Raw genomic sequence first — 20,794 nt, 5'->3', positions numbered from 1 at the left:
ATCCCCAGGATTCATCTTTAATGTCCAAATTAAGTGAAAAGCACTGAAAAATTCCAGTTTTGTCACTCTACGCAGCTCTTAAATTTTTTTAGTTCTTCACTGATTGTTTAAAACATTTTCATTACTGATTTGCATCATGAAATATGAATGGTTGAAATGATGAAAATATTGGACAGAGTTATTTATAGACCTTCTCCTTCCTAGTCTTCTGTTTATACACTGTTTATGTTGAAATCAGATTAAATAACATAGTTATAAATTTTGATGATTTAAATCTACCTTTCTTTCATTTTGTCAAAGTAGACATTAGTTCTGGAATTTTTATTATGGGCTCAATTTGCTACATGCAGATAGTTTCAGAAAGTTTGATTCATAATTCCTTGGGGATCAGATTTGCAGGAAATGGTGTCTAGCCAGTTACCTCATTGTCTCTTTAGCCAATCTGGACTCAAATTGGAAGGGTTTAATTCAGTTCATGAAACATGGCTTAATGTCTTCTCTACCTGCCCTGAGAGAGACCTCTGAATAATCAGGTATGGGTTCAAAGACTAAGGTGAATCAGAAGACAATATACAACAATTTTGTTTATTTTATTTAATTTAGGGTTGGGTTTATTTATCATTACCTTATTTAACTAAGTTATTCTACACTTAAGATAAAAGGATTTCTTTCTATTCTCCTTCCTAAGTTTCAAGGTATTATTTTACTCATTCTAATGTCTATAAGTGCACACCAAATATTGATATATTTAAGGAATATATTATGTAAAATTTCCCTGTAGCTATGTTAGTGACTTCTACTGTATACTAATAGAAACATATTTTGCTCATGAAAACATTTTTTTTTACAAATTAAAAAGCACAGATAAACTCTTGTTTTTAGTATTTTGTAACCTGGATTCCATGGATGGGTTTTACAGGCTCTAAAACTGAATATAAAATTGTGTACACACATGTATATATGTATGTGTTATTCTGGAGAGAGGAGCCATAAGATTTCATCAGATTCTAACATGGTTCATGAACCTCCCCTCCTCCCAATTATGAACTATCACATACCTTTCTGATAACGTATGGCATTGGTCTTTGATTTATCAAGTACCATATTTGGCACTGTAAAAGATGCAAAGATCTTTATTGAATGCTTTCAGTAGATTACAGTTTATGGGATGTTCTAATTTTTTTCTAAAGAACATAGAATGAAGTTTTCCTTTAAAAATCTGCATTTATAATGAATTTCATGCTGAAAGGGTCTCCTATAATATTTGTAATGTAATTGAATTTGTTCTTAATTACTTTGAACTTTTTATCATTAGGCCTTTTTGTTCCTCTAAAATTCATAGACATTGTTAGCAATCTGGCTTTAAGAATGTTCTATTTCTGAAATAGACTTTTATAGTTACATTTTAGAAGCAGATAAAATTCTGGCATTATATTCTAACCACTTAGAAATGTTTTTAAGTTTTCATATCTCATCCAATATTCTAAATAGAAAGATCTGCTTTGTATTAATAATAATAAAATATATAGTCTATAATAATAATCGCTAGGTCCTAAGAGAAATTCTCTTTCCCATGATATATCATAATATATATATTCTAATGCACAAACTTTAAATACAATAGATGGTGAATTCTACTAATTATGTATATTTTAGATGTAGCGGTTCATCTTCACATAAAGTACTATTGCCTTGGTTTAGAGCCTAAGTCTTTCATCTGGATTATTAAAAGAAGCTTCTAGCTGGTTTTGTGAGTACTTTATCTGCATCCACCAATCTTCCTTTCATATTTTCGCATCCTTAGTCTAAAATCATTCATACTTAGAAATATCTGATACCGTCACGGTATCTTTCTTTAGATCCTCTATGATTGGAAGACAAAGTGCATCTTCCTTAGGATGTTGTACAGGTATCTTCAAATTTACGCTGTAATAATCCTCCACTTTCTGAACATGAATGTTTATTATTTAAACCAGTTATAGTTTTATATTCCACCATTTATAGTAAAAAGGATTTCTCTGACTTTCTTAACTTTGTTCACCAATACCTGGCACAAGGTTTGACCATACAGTTGGGAAATAGACAGATAGTTGGCAATACAGGTGACCTTTATAACATACTGATATGGTTTGGCGGTGTCCCCACCCAAATCTCAACTTCATATGTTTTGTATCTCCCAGAAGTCCCACATATTGTGGGGAGGACCCAGGGGGTGCTAACTGAATCTTGGGGTCCCGTCTTTCCCGTACTATTCCCCTGATAGTGAATAAGTCTCACGAAATCTGATGGGTTTATCAGGGGTTTCCACTTTTGCTTCTTCCTTGTTTTCTCTTGCCACTGCCATGTAAGAAGTGGCCATGACTCTGAGGCCTCTCCAGTCATGTGGAACTGTAAGTCCAACTAAAACCCTTTTTCTTCCCAGTCTAGGGTATGTCTTTATACCCTAGCAGCATGGAAACGGACTAATAGAGTAAATTGGTACCACTAGAGTAGGGCATTGCTGATAAATACCCGAAAATGTGGAAGCGACTTTCGAAGTGGGTAATAGGGCAGAGGTTGGAACAGTTTGGAGGGCTCAGAAGAAAACAGGTAAATGAAGGGAAGGTTTGGAACTTCATAGAGACTTGGTGAATGGCTTTGCCCAAAATGCTGATAGTGATATGGACAATAAGGTCCAGGCTGAGGTGGTCTCAGATGGAGATGAGGAACTTGTTGGTAAATGGAGTAAAGGTGACTCTTGTTATGTGTTAGCAAAGAGACTGGCGTCATTTTGCCCCTGCCCTAACGATTTGTGGAACTTTGAACTTGAGAAAGATGATTTAGGGTATAAGGCGGAAGAAATTTCTAAGCAGAAAAGCATCCAAGGGGTGACTTATGTACTGTTAAAGGCATTCAGTTTTATAAGGGAAGCAGAGCATAAAAGTTTGGAAAATTTGCAGCCTGACTATGCCATGGAAAAGAAAATCCCATTTTCTGGGGAGAGATTCAAGCTGGCTACAGAAATTTGCATAAGTAGCAAGGAGCCTAATGTTAACCTCCAAGACCAAGGGGGAAAAAAGCTCCAGGCCTTGTTGGAGACGTTCACGGCAGCCCCTCCCATCACAGGCCAGGAGGCCCAGGAAGAAAACGTGGTTTTGTGGGCTGTGCCCAGGGATCCTGTGCTGCGTGCAGCCTAGGGATCCGGTGCCCTGTGTCCCAGCTGCTGCAGCCGTGGCGGAAAGGGGTCAATATAGAGCTCGGACTGTGGCTTCCGTGGCTGGAAGCCCCAAGCCTTGGCAGCTTCCACCTGTTGTTGAGCCTGCAGGTACACAGAAGTCAAAAATTGAGATTTGAGAGCCTCTGCCTAGATTTCAGAAAATGTATGGAAATGCCTGGATGCCTAGGCAAAAGTTTGCTGCAGTGGCAGGGCCCTCACGGAGAACCTCTGCTAAGGCAGTGCAGAAGGAAAATGTGGAGTCAGAGCCCCCACACAGAGTCTCTGCTGGGGCACTGCCTAGTGGAACTGTGAGAAGAGGGCCACCATCCTCCAGACCCCAGAATGTTAGATCCACAGACAACTTGCACTGTGCACCTGGAAAAGGCACAGACACTCAATACCAGCCCGTGAAAACAGCCAGGAGGGAGGCTGTACCCAGCAAAGTCACAGGGGTGGAGCTGCCAAAGACCATGAGAACCCACCTCTTGGATCAGTGTGACTTGGACGTGAGACCTGGAGTCAAAAGAGATCATTTTGGAGCTTTAAAATTTGACTGCCCCAAGGCCGGGCGCAGTGGCTCACGCCTGTAATCCCAGTACTTTGGGAGGCCGAGGCAGGCGGATCATGAGGTCAGGAGATCGAGACCACTCTGGCTAACACGGTGAAACCCCGTCTCTACTAAAAATACAAACAATTAGCGGGGCATGGTGGTGGGCGCCTGTAGTCCAAGCTACTCGGGAGGCTGACGCAGGAGAATGGCATGAACCCAGGAGGCGGAGCTTGCAGTGAGCTGAGATCACGTCACTGCACTCCAGCCTGGGTGACAGAACGAGACTCTGTCCCCCCTCCAAAAAAAAAAATTGACTGCCCCACTGGATTTCGGACTTGGATGGGCCTTGTAACCCCTTTGTTTTGGCCAATTTCTCCCATGTGGAATGGCTGTATTTACCCAGTACCTATACCTCCATTATATCTAGGAAGTAACTAGCTTGCTTTTGATTTTACAGGCTCATAGGCTGAAAGGGACTTGCTTTGTCTCAGATGAGACTTTGGACTATGGAATTTTGGGTTAATGCTGAAATGAGCTAAGACTTTAGGGGACAGTTGGGAAGGCATGATTGGTTTTGAAATGTGAAGAGATGAGATTTGGTGGATCCAGGGGCAGAATTATATGGTTTGGCTCTGTTGCCACCCAAATCTCAACTTGAATTGTATCTCCCAGAATTCCCACTTGTTGTGGGAGGAGCCCAGGGGGAGATAATTGAATCACGGGGCCTGGTCTTTCCTGTGCTATTCTTGTGATAGTGAATAAGTCTCACGATATCTGATGGGTTTATCAGGGGCTTCCGCTTTTGCTGCCCACACGTAAGAAGTGCCTTTCACCTCCTGCCATGATTCTGAGACCTCCACAGCCACGCGGAACTGTAAGTCCAATTAAACCTCTTTTTCTTCCCAGTCTGCAGTATGTCTTTATCAGCAGCATGAAAACAGACTAATACACATACCCAAATATAAATAATGGCTAGTCAGTGCTGCATTTAACAAATGTTTAGAAATATTAGTTTTTTAAAGGCTATTATAAAATATACAGGTGTGTTTGTATATTTACTCACTCTCAAGCAAATGTAAGTGACAACCTATCTGCATATCATTTTCCCTTCTTACACAATGAATTAGTTGAAACACAGAATTTCGAAGGTTACTTCTGGTTTGGTTACACGTTTTGCACATATGTCTCCCTGCAGAGATGTGTGTATTACATTAGTACACATATAAATATAAAAGCTGATACTGGTTATGGAGAAAAGATGGACCATTTGCTACAGTCTGTGGCAATAAATTCATAAGTCACAGGTTGGTAATCATTTGAGGACAGTATTAATTGGTTTGTCTCTTTTAGCAAGCCTAATGTAGATTACCAAAGGAAGTACATAGATTAGAATACCCCTTAGCTCAACTACAAATTTTAAAATCCTTTCCCACCTTGCTGCAAAATTTGTCTATTACGTTTTATTACAATGTCTTCTGCTTTGCTAGATTTTGCTTTACTAATTGGGAAACTGAATGGTGGAAAACCATGTGTTAACATAAATTAGGAGCTTTTTTTTCTTTGATGATACAGGCTAAATATGATCTCTCCCAAAGAAGCAAGATTTTAGCAGAGAAAATTGACTCAGAATTAAAGAGGTGAGTTTCATGTTGAGCCAGAAATGAAAAACAACACTTTTTAACTGTTTGAAATTCTACCATAATACCTTGCAATATCACTGACAATATAACTTAGTCTTAGGCAATATTTACCTGACTTATCAAACAATTTTAATATATATTTGTGGAATATGAAAGAAAGTTCTATTGTCATATGCCATGGAGTGGGGAGAGGGACTCAGAAGCAATTTGCTGATGACCAGGAGAATATTCATGATTTAAATAATAAATTATAGAGTTTAACTATATAAAATATATGACTAAAAGCTCTAAAGCAGATAACAAAGTTTTAATGAAGCGCTAAATAAGTGAGAGTATTTTATCTGTGAGGGTAATTTGAGGAGCACTTTGCCATGTTAAATACTAATAGTTTAGCAAAATTCATGGGCATCTCAGATTATTTTCCTTTCCATTATTTTACAGCTACTTTATATGATACTTAACACATACACAAAAGTATAAAAATATAATAATCCACCAGGTACCCATCATACAATACCAATAATTGTCAATGTATACTGTTTTATTTAATCTTTTTTCTTTCTTACTTCTCTCCATCCCAACTTATTTTAATCCAAAAGTTAGACATCCTATCCTTTCATCTATAAGAAGTTCTTAATTCTAAAGTATTCAATTTTCTCAATTTTTTTCTTATTCTAGTTTTGTTTTATTTATGAAATCTTTCCCTATTACAAAGTTAATAAGGTAGTCTCTTAAATTCTTTCTAAAGTATAGTTATTTTATTTATTATTGCCATTTTATGTCTATAATGCATTTAGACTTGATTTATAGGGGATTGTTTCTACTCCGTCTATATGCATATCAGTTGCCCAGTATAATTTCTTGAAACTGTCATCCTTTTACTATTGCCTTGTAGTTTTATTTTGATAAACATCATATGACCACATGAACATTTACAAAACTGGATCATATATCAGACTGTAAAGCAATTCCCCATCTATTTCAGTTGACTGAAGTCAAGAAGGTTATAATCTCTGATCCTAAATAATTATACTACAAATTGAAACAGATAACTAGAAAATTCTCCATATCTTTAGAAGTTAAGGGAATAGAGAATATTTTGGAATGAATGAATAAAAATACTATGAGATCCAGTTAAAGACAAATTGAAAGCTTATATATTTGACCCTAAATGTATTTTTTGCTGGGTATAGAATTCTAGGTGGAGTTATTTTCTTTTGGTTACTCGAACATTTCAATTTTTCTAGCTTCCATTATTTTTATCATAAAGCCAGCTGTCTTGTGAACACTCATTTGAAGGAAATCTTTCTTTTTTTTCACAACTGATTTTAATATTTCTTGTTATATTTGGATTTTATGTAGATTTTCCATGTTCTGTTTAAGTATAAATTTCTTTTCATTTTTTCCTCTAGGGAATCATGAGACTTCTTCAATTTACTATCTTTAATCAATTTTGAAAATATTTAGACACTGCTTCTTTTCCTTTCCCTGTCTCATCTCTCAAGTTAAAATAAACCAGCTCTTCTCTTTCTCATTTTTATGTCCTTCCTCTCCCTTAGTAATTCCCATCATTTTTGTCTTTCCATATCTCATTCTAGATAGTTTCTTCTGACATATCTTCAGTTCTTAATTGTCTCTTTGGCTGTTTCTAACCAGCCATTAAATCCATCTGTCAAGTTGTAATTCGTTATTGTATTTCAATTTCTAGATATATTTGAACTATTTTAACATATTCTATTACCTTTATAGTCTCCAACACCCTAACCAAATTTCATACTTGGTTTACATTTCATGAACTTAATAATAATTGAGTTTATGTTTGATAATCCATTACTTATAGCTACTGTGTTTCTGCTTTTTGTGGTTCTGTTGCTTCTCAGTTGGTTATAGTATCTTATCTTCTCATGTGCCTGGTTATATTTAATCATGTGGTGTGTCAGTTGGATTGAAAAATGATTAGACTAATTGGAAGGCTAGACTACTGTTACTGTGTCACAGGGAAAATTTTAATTTGCTTCTTTGAGACACTTGGTAGAATGACCAGTCCTATACCACCCCAATCAATTTTTTTCCCCGTGGATCAAGAATATTCAAATTTATATTATAGTGATTTTGTATAACTAATGCAAAACTTCTTGACTCTTAAGCAATGGGAAGACTTTTCTGTAACTTCTTAAATAAATGTGTTATGGACAAAATGTTTGTGTTCCCTCAAAATTAACATGTTGAAATCCTTACCCCTCAATATGATGGTATCAGGAGGTGGGACATTTTTGAGGTGAATAGGTCACGAGGGTGGGGCCCTCATGAATGACATTAGAGTCCTTATAAAAAAGACCCCAGAGAGTTGTCTATCCCTCTTTCCACTGTATGGGAACATAGTGAGAAGACAGCCATCTATGAACTAGAAAAAGCACTAAATGTGCTGATACCTTAACATTGGACTTCCCAGCTTCCAGAACCATGAGAAATATGTGTCTGTTGTTTATACCACCCAGTCTATGGCATTTTTTAAAAGCAGCTTGAACTGACTCAGCCAAAGTGTATATCTTGTTTTTCCGTCAGACTGCATATTTTTCAAAAAAAACAAGCTTGTTAAATATTTTATGAGCTCAATATGGTGTTATTTACATTAAAAACCTTTATAAGTTCTAATTTAAATAGAGCAAAGTACACTGTGATGAGACTCAACAGAATTACTAAGACTTCTAAACTAAATCTTGAAAGGGCCCATAAAAATGATTACCATTGATGTGTTTACTTTGTTTCAAAAGTAGTGTTTAACAGCCTCAATAATTTCTCCTTACATTGATGAGGAGAATCCAAATGTATTAAAATAACTGTTTTATTGATGTCTTTCATTGCCAAAACACAAGGTTAACTCCTGTGAGAGTTTCCAGGCACTTTCTATGTTTATGACTAATTCAGATGACTTTAGAATTATATTTCATCACTAAGTACTTACTGTAGTTGTAGTTGTTTTTGTGGAAGAAGTTGGCTGTGTTGTGGTCCAGGGAAGGACATGAATTATGACTGTTGTAGTGGCTGACAGCTGACTAGGCTTATTCCCACCTAATTCATCAGTGACTTCAATAAGTAGCTGGAAAGTCACAGGGCTCTGAACCCCTTGAAATACATCATACTGGAAATTCTGCGTGATGGCCAGAGAAGGAGGATCACCACCTAGTCTCTGAAGTGTGAATTGATTATTTGTATTTCCTGAGAATGATTAGGTAATAAAAAGGAAATAAAATTACATTATGTATTGTGATTTATATTGTCTTACATTTTTATTTTAAAATATGTTTCATAATATATTTCCAATGGTTACAAAATATCTCATATGAGTATCTTGTAAAACAGCAGAGAAATAACATTTTTGAAATTATACGTCTTACCTCCTACAATTGTATAGCTCAGATGTTCCTGTGGAGAATCTTTGTCTGAACCGTGGAGCTGAATGAAAGGACTCTTAACAGTGGAATAAATTTGAGTTTCCAAATGTGGTGGATTGCATACAGGAGGCTCATCATTTATATTCTATAAAACATAAATATATTCTATTTCAGGTTATGTCTTAACAATCTTGCTGTATTTCATAAATTATTTGCCTAATTTTTAGATGCATTATTTTCAGCTTTATAACTGCTCATTATTGCTCATCATTTACCATTCATCCTGAATAATCTATTTTAGTGTTTCATCACAGATACTTTCTAGTTTGGGGTTACTGAGAAGTAAATTCTACATCTTATTTTTAATTTTATGAATGAGGAATTAATTTTTATTTAATAGATGTCTATTTCCTATGTAATAAGGCTAGGACGGATAATCATGACATTCACGAGATTATTGAATTTTAAAGTTAGATTGGAAATTCAATGGTATAGACATTATTCATCTTTTAATTATTATAGACAATATTAATAATTTCCCTTTATTCCAGAAGATATATGACATCAAGTCTCTTAAACAATACCTCAGGAGCACTCACCACCTAAAAGGGAGCATATTTCACTATTAGACAATCTTGTTTGTTAGAAACATTCACTTTTAATGATTTCAAGTACTTTTTTTTTGCGTGTAAACTCAGGATAGATTCTGTTGTAAAGAAATTCACAATCTAGTAGATCATGTGACTTGTTTCAAACATGCTGATGATTTCAGCAATTAGATTGACAGGGGAATTATATTATCTTTGGGAATGTTTAAATTATTTGACTCTAGATTATAGAGTCAAAGAGCCTAAGCTTTGACTTTGATACAAACTGTCTGATAAGCTACTTGCCACCATCTTTCTTCCTCCGTGTAACGGATATTCTAGTCTTTTAAAGTAACGGTTTCATTGATATCTGTCATTGCCAAAACATATGGATAACTCCGTGAGTGTTCCCAAGCATTTTTATGCTTACAACTAATTCAGACTATCTAGAATTATGGTTCATTCCTAAATTCTTACTGTAGTTATGGATCCTGAAGAATATACACAGTCTCAGAGTTATTTTCAAAGTAATACTCAAGGAAGACACTACTAATGTTTCAGAATGAAACGTAAAAGCAATCCAATTTATGCCCTTGATTTAAGAAAATGAAGTGCCTACTTCAACTTATACTTTCCTTATTTTCCTTAGTAATACTTGAGCATCTTCCTCGTCTTTGAGCAGTTAGTTTCTTAGAAGCCCACCTGAGAGTGCAGAGCAAATTCCACTATATTTTTCTCTCCACTGCAGATGCAGCTTGGTTTGCTGGATTGTCTGCTGGAGGCCATAAAGGACACTTGCTAATATTTAAACTCAATTTCACTATTGAAGTACTGATTCCTTTAAAATTAAGCCATTGTTAACCATATTTCCCAGGAAATGACACATCGTTAGTCTCCCTCTCTCCTTCCAAGTATAGCTTAAAAAAGGGAAAGATAGCATGTGTTCATTCACAATATTTTTCACAGCTGCTGTAGTAATAGTACATAATAATAAAACAACTAATATTTATTGAATATCTACCTACATTAATACATACACCACACAATAACCCCGTGTAAAATATACTGTAATAGAAAGTGAAAACAGGCAAAATAAAATGTTCAAGCTCACATATAAATAAACTGAGAGAACCTGAACTCAAAACACATAACTCCACGGTCCAAATTTTAACTGGTGTGCCATACTGCCTCTCTACTTAATATTGCTTTCTATTTCACCATTATCAGAGTTTAAACTATTACCAAATGTCCTGCTTCTGTTATGTGCTCTCAGAAAAAGTCTCTTTTATATCTTAAAAGATATTCTGAATTGTGTCAATTCATTGAAAGAGGGGCATATCTCAGTCTTTTAAATGATAGATCAGTTTCCATGCTCTCAAAGCTGTTTCACATCTAACAAACTATGGTTTTTCTGTTTTATAATTTATGTTTAATTTTTTTTTTTTTTTTTGAGACAGAGTCTTACTCTGCCATCCAGGCTGGAGTGCAGTGGTGTGACCACGGCTTACTGCAATCTGGACCTCCTGGGCTCAAGTTGTTCTCCCACCTCAGCCTCCCAAGCAGCTGGCAGCATGCTGTATACCCAATCAATTAAAAAAGCTAAAATTTGTAGAGATGAGGTCTATATTGCCGAGGCTAGTCTTGAACTCCTAGGCTCAAGTGATCCACCTCCCTTGGTCTTCCAAAGTCCTGGGATTACAGGCATGAGTCGCCATGCCAGGCCGTAAGTGTACATTTTAAATAGAATTCTAAACACTTTCCCCTTGCTGATCAAATATTTCTTAAATCAACTGGCCATACTTACAACATTTTAAACAGAAATGTTGGTTATAAAACACTTTCAAATCAAACACAGGTATCTAGGTTTGTCTATGAAAAGAAAAATTATTGCTCAGTATTTAAACTTTCATTTCTTCCTATTTGTTTCTTTCCATTTTATAAGAAAGGAAAAATATGTACATATATATTTCAAGAAAACGCCTGTATAAAACCAGATGTAGAAAAGTTATTGAGCGCACAAACAGAAAAACATTGCAGAAATCAATGATCAACAGCTATAAGAAGATGGAGGTGGAAGTTATTGTTAAAATATATTTGTTTATTATATGATCTTATATTCTGATTTTCCCTGGAGTAAAATAAAAATTTCAGAAACACTGTTTTCCTTTGAGTTAGAGAAAATTTCCTATTAATATGAACACACACTGAAATCCACTCCACTACTTAAATAACTCTCATGTCCTATAATACTGTTATTTAATTTTATATTATCCTTAAGATGCCCCTCCCCATTAAGAAAATGATATTTCTTCCATGTAAGGAATGCTTAGTAACCTTTTCTGGAGTAAGCTGAGAGTTCTTCAGGGAACTATTTTTTTTTTTTTTTTTATCTACTGATGTGATCTACACAGCTCTCTTGCTTTGCAGAGTGTGTGTGTGCTAAGTTATAGAGTTTTATGCTATAAATACGTTCATACAAACTACAGATACATTTCAGATACATACACACACACATCTATACATTTCACATACATACACACACACACATCTATCTAATGGCTGAGATCCTATCATTACAGAATAATCAGGCTGTTTTAAATCCTCAAAACTGGACATTGGCAGAGTTCCTCACCTCTACAACTTTGCATGATGTGTCTCTTCACAGAAAATTCATTTTACCACTTATTTGCCCACTGGACTTACTCATTCCTTTACCTTTTCCTCTCTCCTCAAGTATTCAATTGTGAAATAAAGCAGATATACTGTATTAGTAAATACTACTGATTGGAATATGCAGCAGGTCTTCCATAAACAATATATAAGACAATATATTATTTCAATTTCAATTGTCTCACTAAAAAGTCATCGAATAGCACCTATGACCTCTAATGGCTTTATTATAGAGGTTCTAGCATAGTACCATCACTGTAAGCATAGTGTCAATTTATAAAGAAGCAATGAGAATTGTTTAAGAACAAGCACTTTATGGTTATAAGAACAAGAATTATTAAATGGGAAGAGCATGAGTTAGTTAATTGAATTGAAATTATCCATGGATTTTCTTATGAAGCTTGTTACCTTTAAAACTGAATCCATATCAATACTATGCAGACATAAAAAAGAATGAGTTAATGTCCTTTGCAGAAACATCGTTGTAGCTGGAAGCCATCATTCTCAGCAAACTAACACAGGAAGAGAAAACCAAACACTGCACGTTCTCACTCATAAGTGGAAGTTGAACAGTGAGAACACATGGACACAGGGAGGGCAACATCACATACCCGGGCCTGTTGGGGGTTGGGGAGCTATGGGAGCGAGAGCATTAAGACACATACCTAATGCATGCAGGGCTTAAAACCTAGATGACGAGTTGATAGGTGCAGCAAACCACCGTGGCACATGTATACCTATGTAACGAACCTGCATATTCTGCACATGTATCCCAGACCTTAAAGTAAATTTTTTTAAAAAAGGGAATCCATATCTTTAATGAGGAATTAACAAGCCTAAATAGAGTAAAAACATTATTAAAAAGGATAAAGTATAAGGACAATATCCTTAGTGAGTATAATAATATTCATTATCCAGAAATTGTCAAAAGACTTCCAAAAATATTTATATGATTATTTATGGCTTTTATTTATTGGTGGCTTCCAAGTTCATCTCTTGACCTAATTTTCTAGAGCTGTAATTTTTCAACAATCTTTTTGCCATCTCCTCTATATTTTTGGACTCTGAGAACATGTTGGAAGGAAGAATTATTCCTTTTCCAATATCATTATGACTAGCCTTTAAGCTAGTTCTTAACATTAAGCACTAGGAGACTGCCAATCTTGAATCCTCAGTTCCCATTTCTGAGGTGCTGTTTCTATGACATGGGTTTTAATATATTATTCCAGTGTTGCTTGCCAGAATTAATCTTGGAAAAAGACCGTGATTTCTCTAACTGAATCTCCAGTTACAACACAATATAGCACATCCATGTTTCTAAATGTTCCCAATTAAAATATTAGAACTATTGGTCTATGTAAAATTGTTTGATACAAAATCTATGAGAGAGAGAGAAACTAAAGTTTTTTTTAGGTATTTACAACCTTTAAATAATTGGAATTATTAAACTTCTGGAATGCTCATACTCTATAATTTTGTTACATATATTTATTAAGTAAATTTCAATAACTAAAACAAACAGCCAATTTATCTGGGACTTTTTTTAAATAAACCTGTTCCCAATTAAAGAGAAATAAATTAAGTTGGAATTATCTTTAATAAGAAAAAGACATTTTAATTTCTGTATTGTTATATACTTAGATAATATATTATAAATTTTTAAATATAAATAAATCAAAGCTATCTATATTTTCTGTATCTCAATATAGAAATTATAATTTTAACATTATTTCTTATTATTTTCTTCTTGTATTCTGGAGATAGGATAGACCTTTTAACTGTAAAATTTGTGTCAATTATTAGAATACAAATAAGAAACTTCTGGACAATTTGGACAGCTAAGAGCCATTTCCTTAATATAAATTTCAGTTAAATGAATTATTTTACATGAACACTGAGTAAAGTTGAGCCAATTTTTAAATAATAACATACCAAGTGAAAATGGACACTATATACTCTTTCCTATTACCTAAAGGAGAGAAGTAGTCATAAAATTATGAAGCTGAGAACTCACTCTACAAGAGGAAATTAAGAACCTGAGTACCTGTAAATAAGGCATTCTTTTGCAGAAATGTTTAGAGAAAGTGTGAAATTTTTGTATCTCTTTTAACATGATAGCTAATTATTTGTACGAATATTAATGCCTATTGGGAATTCATGGACAAACAGGTTTATATATTACCCTTAGTGTTTTAAAATTTTGGTTCTCATAGATTAATAGACTAAATGGTGATAATTTTGGCAAAACTCCTTGAATGTAATATTCTTTTTTTATATCACATATAAGTTGGTGACAAGTTCTTGAAGTTTTTATTTTGGTCTCTACCTATATATTTACCAACCATAAAAAACAAAATGGAATTCTAAATTTCCCAAATCAGGTAAAATTAGTAAATTTTTCAGTTCATAAAATAATCAACTCTATTAAAGAATCCCATTGTATTTCATGTTATTTTTAATTATATTTGACACAAAATCTCTCAAAAACAAACCCATCTTCAAAAGTGAAGAATACTTATTATATATTATAAAGATTACGAACACCATCACTTTTAAATTTATACATTACTAATTTTACATAAAATGATTCTTTACATTCTTATTAACATAAACTAGTTTGCTTATATTCTTGTTGAAATTAGTACTTAACTTGGGCAACTTCTATTATTTAAAGTGATACAATGTTTTAGTTTTAACTAGAACTTTAATAATCAACATTAGTGTATACCATAGTGGTTAAACTCAAGGAGCTTGTTTCTATTTGATAAGATAGAACTGGAAACATGAAACAAAAACGATGTGCTAACCCCAATGTTACTGTTAAAGTTCAGAAGACACAGTGATAACAGTTAAGAAACAGTTTATGGAAGACTAACAGGAAGGAACATTCAGAAATTTACTATAATCTCATATAAATATTTTTGGCTTTTTTACGTTTTGAATAATCAGATAAAATTCTCTAAATTTAGGATTTTATTATACATATTTAAGAATAAATGTAATGTAGTTATTAATTAATGTAAACTCAAATTATTTTATTGACTTTGAAAGTTAGAAGAAATTTAGAGATTATCTAGATTAGAAGTCATCAACTGGTCTGTACAACAACATTTGAGGGGCTTTTAAAAACGTAGGTACTCAAATCTTTTCTAACTATTCATGTCTTCTTCCCTACTAAATTTATATATATGGAATTGAAGCCTCATCATTTCCAAACACAGTTCAAGTAAATGTGTTTAACACCGAAAGACGTTTCTTTTTCTATTGGCATTTATGCTCTTGCACCTATAGATGTCTCTCTCTATCTTTTGGTACGTATATATGCATATATATGTATTTATATACATATCTATGTATATATATTGTACCTGTTATATTTAGATATATATTTGTATGTCTATATTTATATGTTTATTTATACTTATACAAATATATATTTGCACATATATAATTGTATATATTTATAATTGTGTGTGTGTTTGTGGTTATAGATACATATGCACATGGGGGGATACTTGGGGATACCAGAGAATAAAATACTAATTATAAAAACCTAATTATGTATTTTTAAGACATGGACAGAAGAGTGAGGGAGATGTCTTTGTGTAAAGGCAAGTTAAGTGCTTTTTCTTGTTTCAAAACAAATGGAGAACAATATAGTACATTTATTATTCCTATAAATGAGAATAGCTATGATCTCTGGTGAAGAGCATAAGCTGTGACTTGGAAAGGAAGGAGATCCCAGAAGGCATTTCTGGTACAGTGGTGCACAATCAATCAAACCAAAGAATTCCCAAGTTCCTAAACTGGACAATAGTAGCTTGATTGTTTTTGTTCGTAAATGTAACATGCTCTCTGCTAAATAAAAAAATCATATTTAAATATAATTGCAGTATTACATATGTAAGTAATTGTACATATAATCCATAATATAAAACTACTGTACATTAATAATGTGTTTGTACACTTTTTAAATATTGTTCTAGAAATTGTGGAAAAACAATACCATATGGCAATATGCCTGACTCCAAAAAGTGAACATTCTAGTTGTGAGATAAAACATTTATATATTAAATCTTTTAAAAATTCTGTATGCTAAATCAATCACCTGAGTGTTTTTAGAGCACAGAAAGAGACAGCAGTTAGAAATTAATTCTTACAGGAAGTAGGGGAGAAATACAGTACAGAAATTCATCTTCAGCTAGAAACAAATTACCATTTATTATTCTTTGCTTTTTTGCCATTATAAATGGCCAAATGAGAAATCCTCAAATCCTTTCAATAATTATGTTTCTATTTTAATTTTACTAAATAAATATATGTCCAATTGTTGGTTAATGTAAGATCCAATTTATTTCACATAATTTGAGTATAAGAATTAAGTTAGAGATTATCTAGTCTACTGTTTTTGAATTGTCTGTTCTGGAATTTTCTTACATTCTTAAAAATTAAAAATACCAGCTTTCCAAGGATTCTAATTTTATAGGCCTATGATGGGTTCCAACAATTTGTTTTGAGCAAGCTACTCATCTGATTGTGATGTGCAGGATGTGTAAGGTCACTGTTTCAATGAATTGTCCAATAAATACTAGAAAATATGGTTGAGGATTTGATGGAAAATTCTAAGTCTTTGCAGTAGAGTTCAAGATGCAAAATGATAGTTATGGATTCCTAAATTGCTCCAATTCCCCAATTAGATTTTTGTTCAAGTATTTCTATTTGTTATATGAATTTTGTATTTGCCTTTTGTAAAGTGACAGATTTTTCACTCTAAACTATATTTTGTGAGTGCTTTATGGCTTTATTTTTTCTAACACTAGTATGATGGATAATGTATGATACATAATATGATACAAGTCATGATTCAACTTTGCAGACTAATAATCTAAATCAACAAGAGCTATATTAGCACTACTATTCATATGATAAGTTTCATTTAGTTTACATGAAATTTCAGTAGAGGTCTAAAGTCAACAATTTATTGTCCACATCAATGTAGCTCTTGGATTTGGGTTCCCATTTTTACTAAGTTAGTGAGAACAAAATTTTTTATCTGCATGGAGAAAATATTTAGGTAGCAATTAAAACAAATCATCTGGAACATGCACTCAAGTATCTCTTTAAATTTTATATATCAATATTTTTTTAAGAAAAACCTTTAAAAATCTCAAATGGAAACTCAGAAAAAAATGATGATGCTCATCAGATAAAAAGTTAAGAAGAGTGGGGGATAATTCTTTAAAATTTGTAATCAAAATACATAATTTTCACTCTAAAATATTCTTAAGTACGTTGACTGTGTTCACCAATGATTTCCAAACAGCAGGTTGTAGTACTATCACCAGTATATATTAATTGAATTAAAGTAATCAAAAAGTCTATTTGAGAATTTTGCTTTTGATGGTAATCAGATCAGCAGCTCTGAATGGCTGTACTGCTACAAATAAAGAGGTTCTAGATAAAATATAATGATTAATGCATACCATGGGATATATAGTATTGATATTTTATGGTCAGGTGGAATTTTTTTAAAAAGAGAGAGAGAGAAATTGCAACTCAAATTTGTAAGTAAATGATAAAGCTGGCCAGTGACTTTATCAGCACTTCGATCCTGAGGTTCAGATTTGAAGCAGCAGGAAATGAGAGAGCTGAAAACCAGATACAGAAGGCTTCTTGAAGAAGATTACAGTAGTTTTTAATGGGTAGTGAGCCCTGTTTCAAAACAGAAGCAAAAAGTAAGCTCCTTTTGGAAGAAAGCATCCTTAACTTTCACTCCAGGATTCCCATTAGATCACTCATATATGAATCAAAACAAAAGATCTCATAGAGGAGAATGCCCCATTAAATGAGCATTTGCTAACACAACCAATAGGATTTTAGGCCTCTAAGTGCTTCATATATTTAAATTATTAAGAGATAAATATAAAATTATTAAAAGGTAAAACATAGACTATCAGGAAAATGAAGCAGAGACTATAAAAAATGATCCAAGCATATTTAAAAAGAAATGTAACTTTTGGAAATTAAAAAAATGGTTTAACACAATGAATAGGTTAACAGTAGACAAAACATAGTCAATGAAATAATCATTACATTGAAATGTAAATGTAAAGAAATTGCAGAGAATGCAGTACAAAGGAAATACAAATAAAGAGGAATGATTAAGAGAAATGGAGAGCCAAATGAGAGTGTCTCATATCTAACTGGTATCCAAGTTCTACAGAACAAAAAGGAAGGAAAATATGTACTGTTTGAAAGCATGGTGACCATATATTTTTAAGAACAGATAAATTCACAGATATAGAAAGCAGAAGGTAGTTGAAGCAGTATATCTAAAAAAGAATCGATATCAGGATACATCATAAAACTAACACTAAAGAAGAAAAGATATTAACAGAAGTAGTATTTGCAGACTTCTCAATGATTGCTACTATTAATTTGTGTTAATTACATTATCTTTCAAGAATATTTAAAATGAAATGAAAAAAGTTTATCATTACTATTCCTACATTCTAAAGGCATTTATAAATATTTATTTGAAGAAAAGAAAAAATCATCACAGAAGGAATGTCTGAACTTGAAGAAAGAATGAAAAGCAAAGAAACGGGGCAATGTGTTGGTACATCTAAACATACAACTTTCCATTTCTGCTTACAATCAATGATAATAAAAATAAGTAAATAGTGTTACTAAAACTACAAACATTGAAATACATATTAATCATATATATATCAAAGAGACAAACGTAATTTAACTATTGTAAGATTTTGAAGTTGACCGGGAGAAGTTTTCAATATTTAATACGAATGTTTGTTAAGCTTTTATACCAGTTTTCCAATTATTGTCTTTCAGCTTCAAATCACTCTTTTTGCCCTAATTGTGAAGCTGGAGCGCTCTAACTTTTGAACATTTCTCTTTACTAACTGATATAGTTCTAGGCTTTGTGAAAAGAGAGTTCTGGAGTTACAGTACCAAGAAAAACCCTTAGAAGTATGCCTCTCTTCCCAGTTAAAATCCTCCATTTATTATAATCATATATATATATATATGTTTATTTATTTTTGTCATGGGATTCCAGTAATCCTCAGACTGTGTCCTACCCACTATCAGCTCACATTCTCCACCTAGCAGCTTCCAAGCAACTCCAGGAAATGACTTCCACTGGTAGTTTGACCTACAACCTCAGGCATGGTCTCAGAGCAGCATTGGTGGACTACTTTCCTGGCAATGCCAGCTGTGTCTTCAAGGTACTCTGTCTGTTTCTAAAGATCAGTTCGGGCCAGAACCTTCTGGCAGTTTTCTTTACCATTAAGAGGCTGCGTGTTCTTGTAGTAGCTACACCCTCCTCCAGAGGTAATATTCTCAGCGTTAGAGAGGGAGGCCCTCTCCTAATCTTTTAGTGCTTTCACTGTCGTTTCTTCCTGAGCCTAGAGTTAGTAGCTATTCTTTTATACTTGCTATTTTTGAAACACTTAGTGTTTTCTTATAGCACCTTTGTAATTAACTACCATTTATTAGTTAAAACATCTTTATATTGAATTTTAAACTGTATATTATTTTATGGTCTGCATTTTTAAATTGGCAAGTTGCATTTATTTACATTCATTGTGGTTCTCGACATATTTGAATTGACTTGTATAATCTTACTTGTACTTTTTATGTAAAATTCTTTATATTAAATTTTGCCTGTTCAAATGAGTAAGGTTTTTATCTATTCAATGGATTCATTCTGACTGGTTCAAGAAAATTTTTCAGGGTGGCCACTAACTGATAAAAATATAATGTATTATTTTGAAACCAGTGGAGGGAAAAAACAGAAAAGAATTCAGTGTACCAAAAAGGGAACAAAAATAAGAAAAGGAACAAAAGACGAAGGTTTTAGAAAGTACAACTAAGATCATAAAAGTCAAATTCGGATATATCAACAACTACAATAAATGTAGATGTACTCAGTTGCCAATGAAAAAAATACAGACCACAATATTGAGTTTAAAAATTAGACTACAGAGTTACACAAAGACCTTTTTACATAGCAAAAATATGAGGACACAGAGAGGTTGAAAGTTAAATGAAAAAGGACAGATAGGTTGATAAATACAAATGGCAGGTCAGTATTAGGTATAAACAGCATTCATACATTAAAGAATAAAAGAAATGTGGTCATTTAAGCAAATAAGCATAGTTTAAGCAAATAAGCATAGGAAGAGATGCTCAACATTTTATTAGTCACTAAGGAAATGCAAATTAAAACCATAATGAGATACCACTACACATTTATCAGAATGACTAAAATAAAAATAGTGACAACACCAAATGCAGGTGAGGATGTTGTGGAACTGAATCACTCACACTTTGTTGATGGGTACGTAAAATGGTCTAGCAGATGGACCGAGCTTGACAGTCTTCTTATTTTTAGTTTGTTTTTGGTTTTCTAGTTTCTTGACATAGTAATTTAGATTATTAATTTGAAACTTTACTCATTTTTAGCATTTACTGATATAAATTTAATTTTATGTACTGTTTTAGTTGTATTCCATACTGATACTTAATGTGTATTTATACATTGAAGTATATTGATGACAAATGTTTTAAAATCCTTCTCAGACAATTTCAAAATCTGATTCAACTCAGTGCTGAAGTCAATTGATTGCTTTTTCTCATTCCATTTGTGATTTTCTTACTTCTTTGTATTACAGGTGATTTTCTATTGTATCTTGAATATTTTGTCTCTTATATAAAAAGATTCTGGGTCCTAG

At 33.2% G+C, this 20,794-nt stretch overlaps 1 protein-coding gene across 1 annotated transcript in view; it reads right to left on the bottom strand.

Moving 5' to 3' along the window:
- Window positions 1-8,900: 8,900 nt before the first annotated feature.
- Window positions 8,901-20,794, bottom strand: part of LOC114676757 (cadherin-related family member 4-like) — a 53,582-nt gene continuing 41,688 nt past the window's right edge. Inside the window, exon 5 of the mRNA XM_028845187.2 lies at window positions 8,901-8,926. The gene's annotated coding sequence lies outside the window, so the exon portion shown is untranslated. The remainder of the gene's footprint in view (window positions 8,927-20,794) is intronic.

Source organism: Macaca mulatta, chromosome 3, assembly GCF_049350105.2.
Source record: "Macaca mulatta isolate MMU2019108-1 chromosome 3, T2T-MMU8v2.0, whole genome shotgun sequence".
NCBI classification, from domain to species: domain Eukaryota; kingdom Metazoa; phylum Chordata; class Mammalia; order Primates; family Cercopithecidae; genus Macaca; species Macaca mulatta.
The sequence above is the reverse complement of the archived record's forward strand: the minus strand, read 5'-3'. Positions and strand labels throughout refer to the sequence as shown.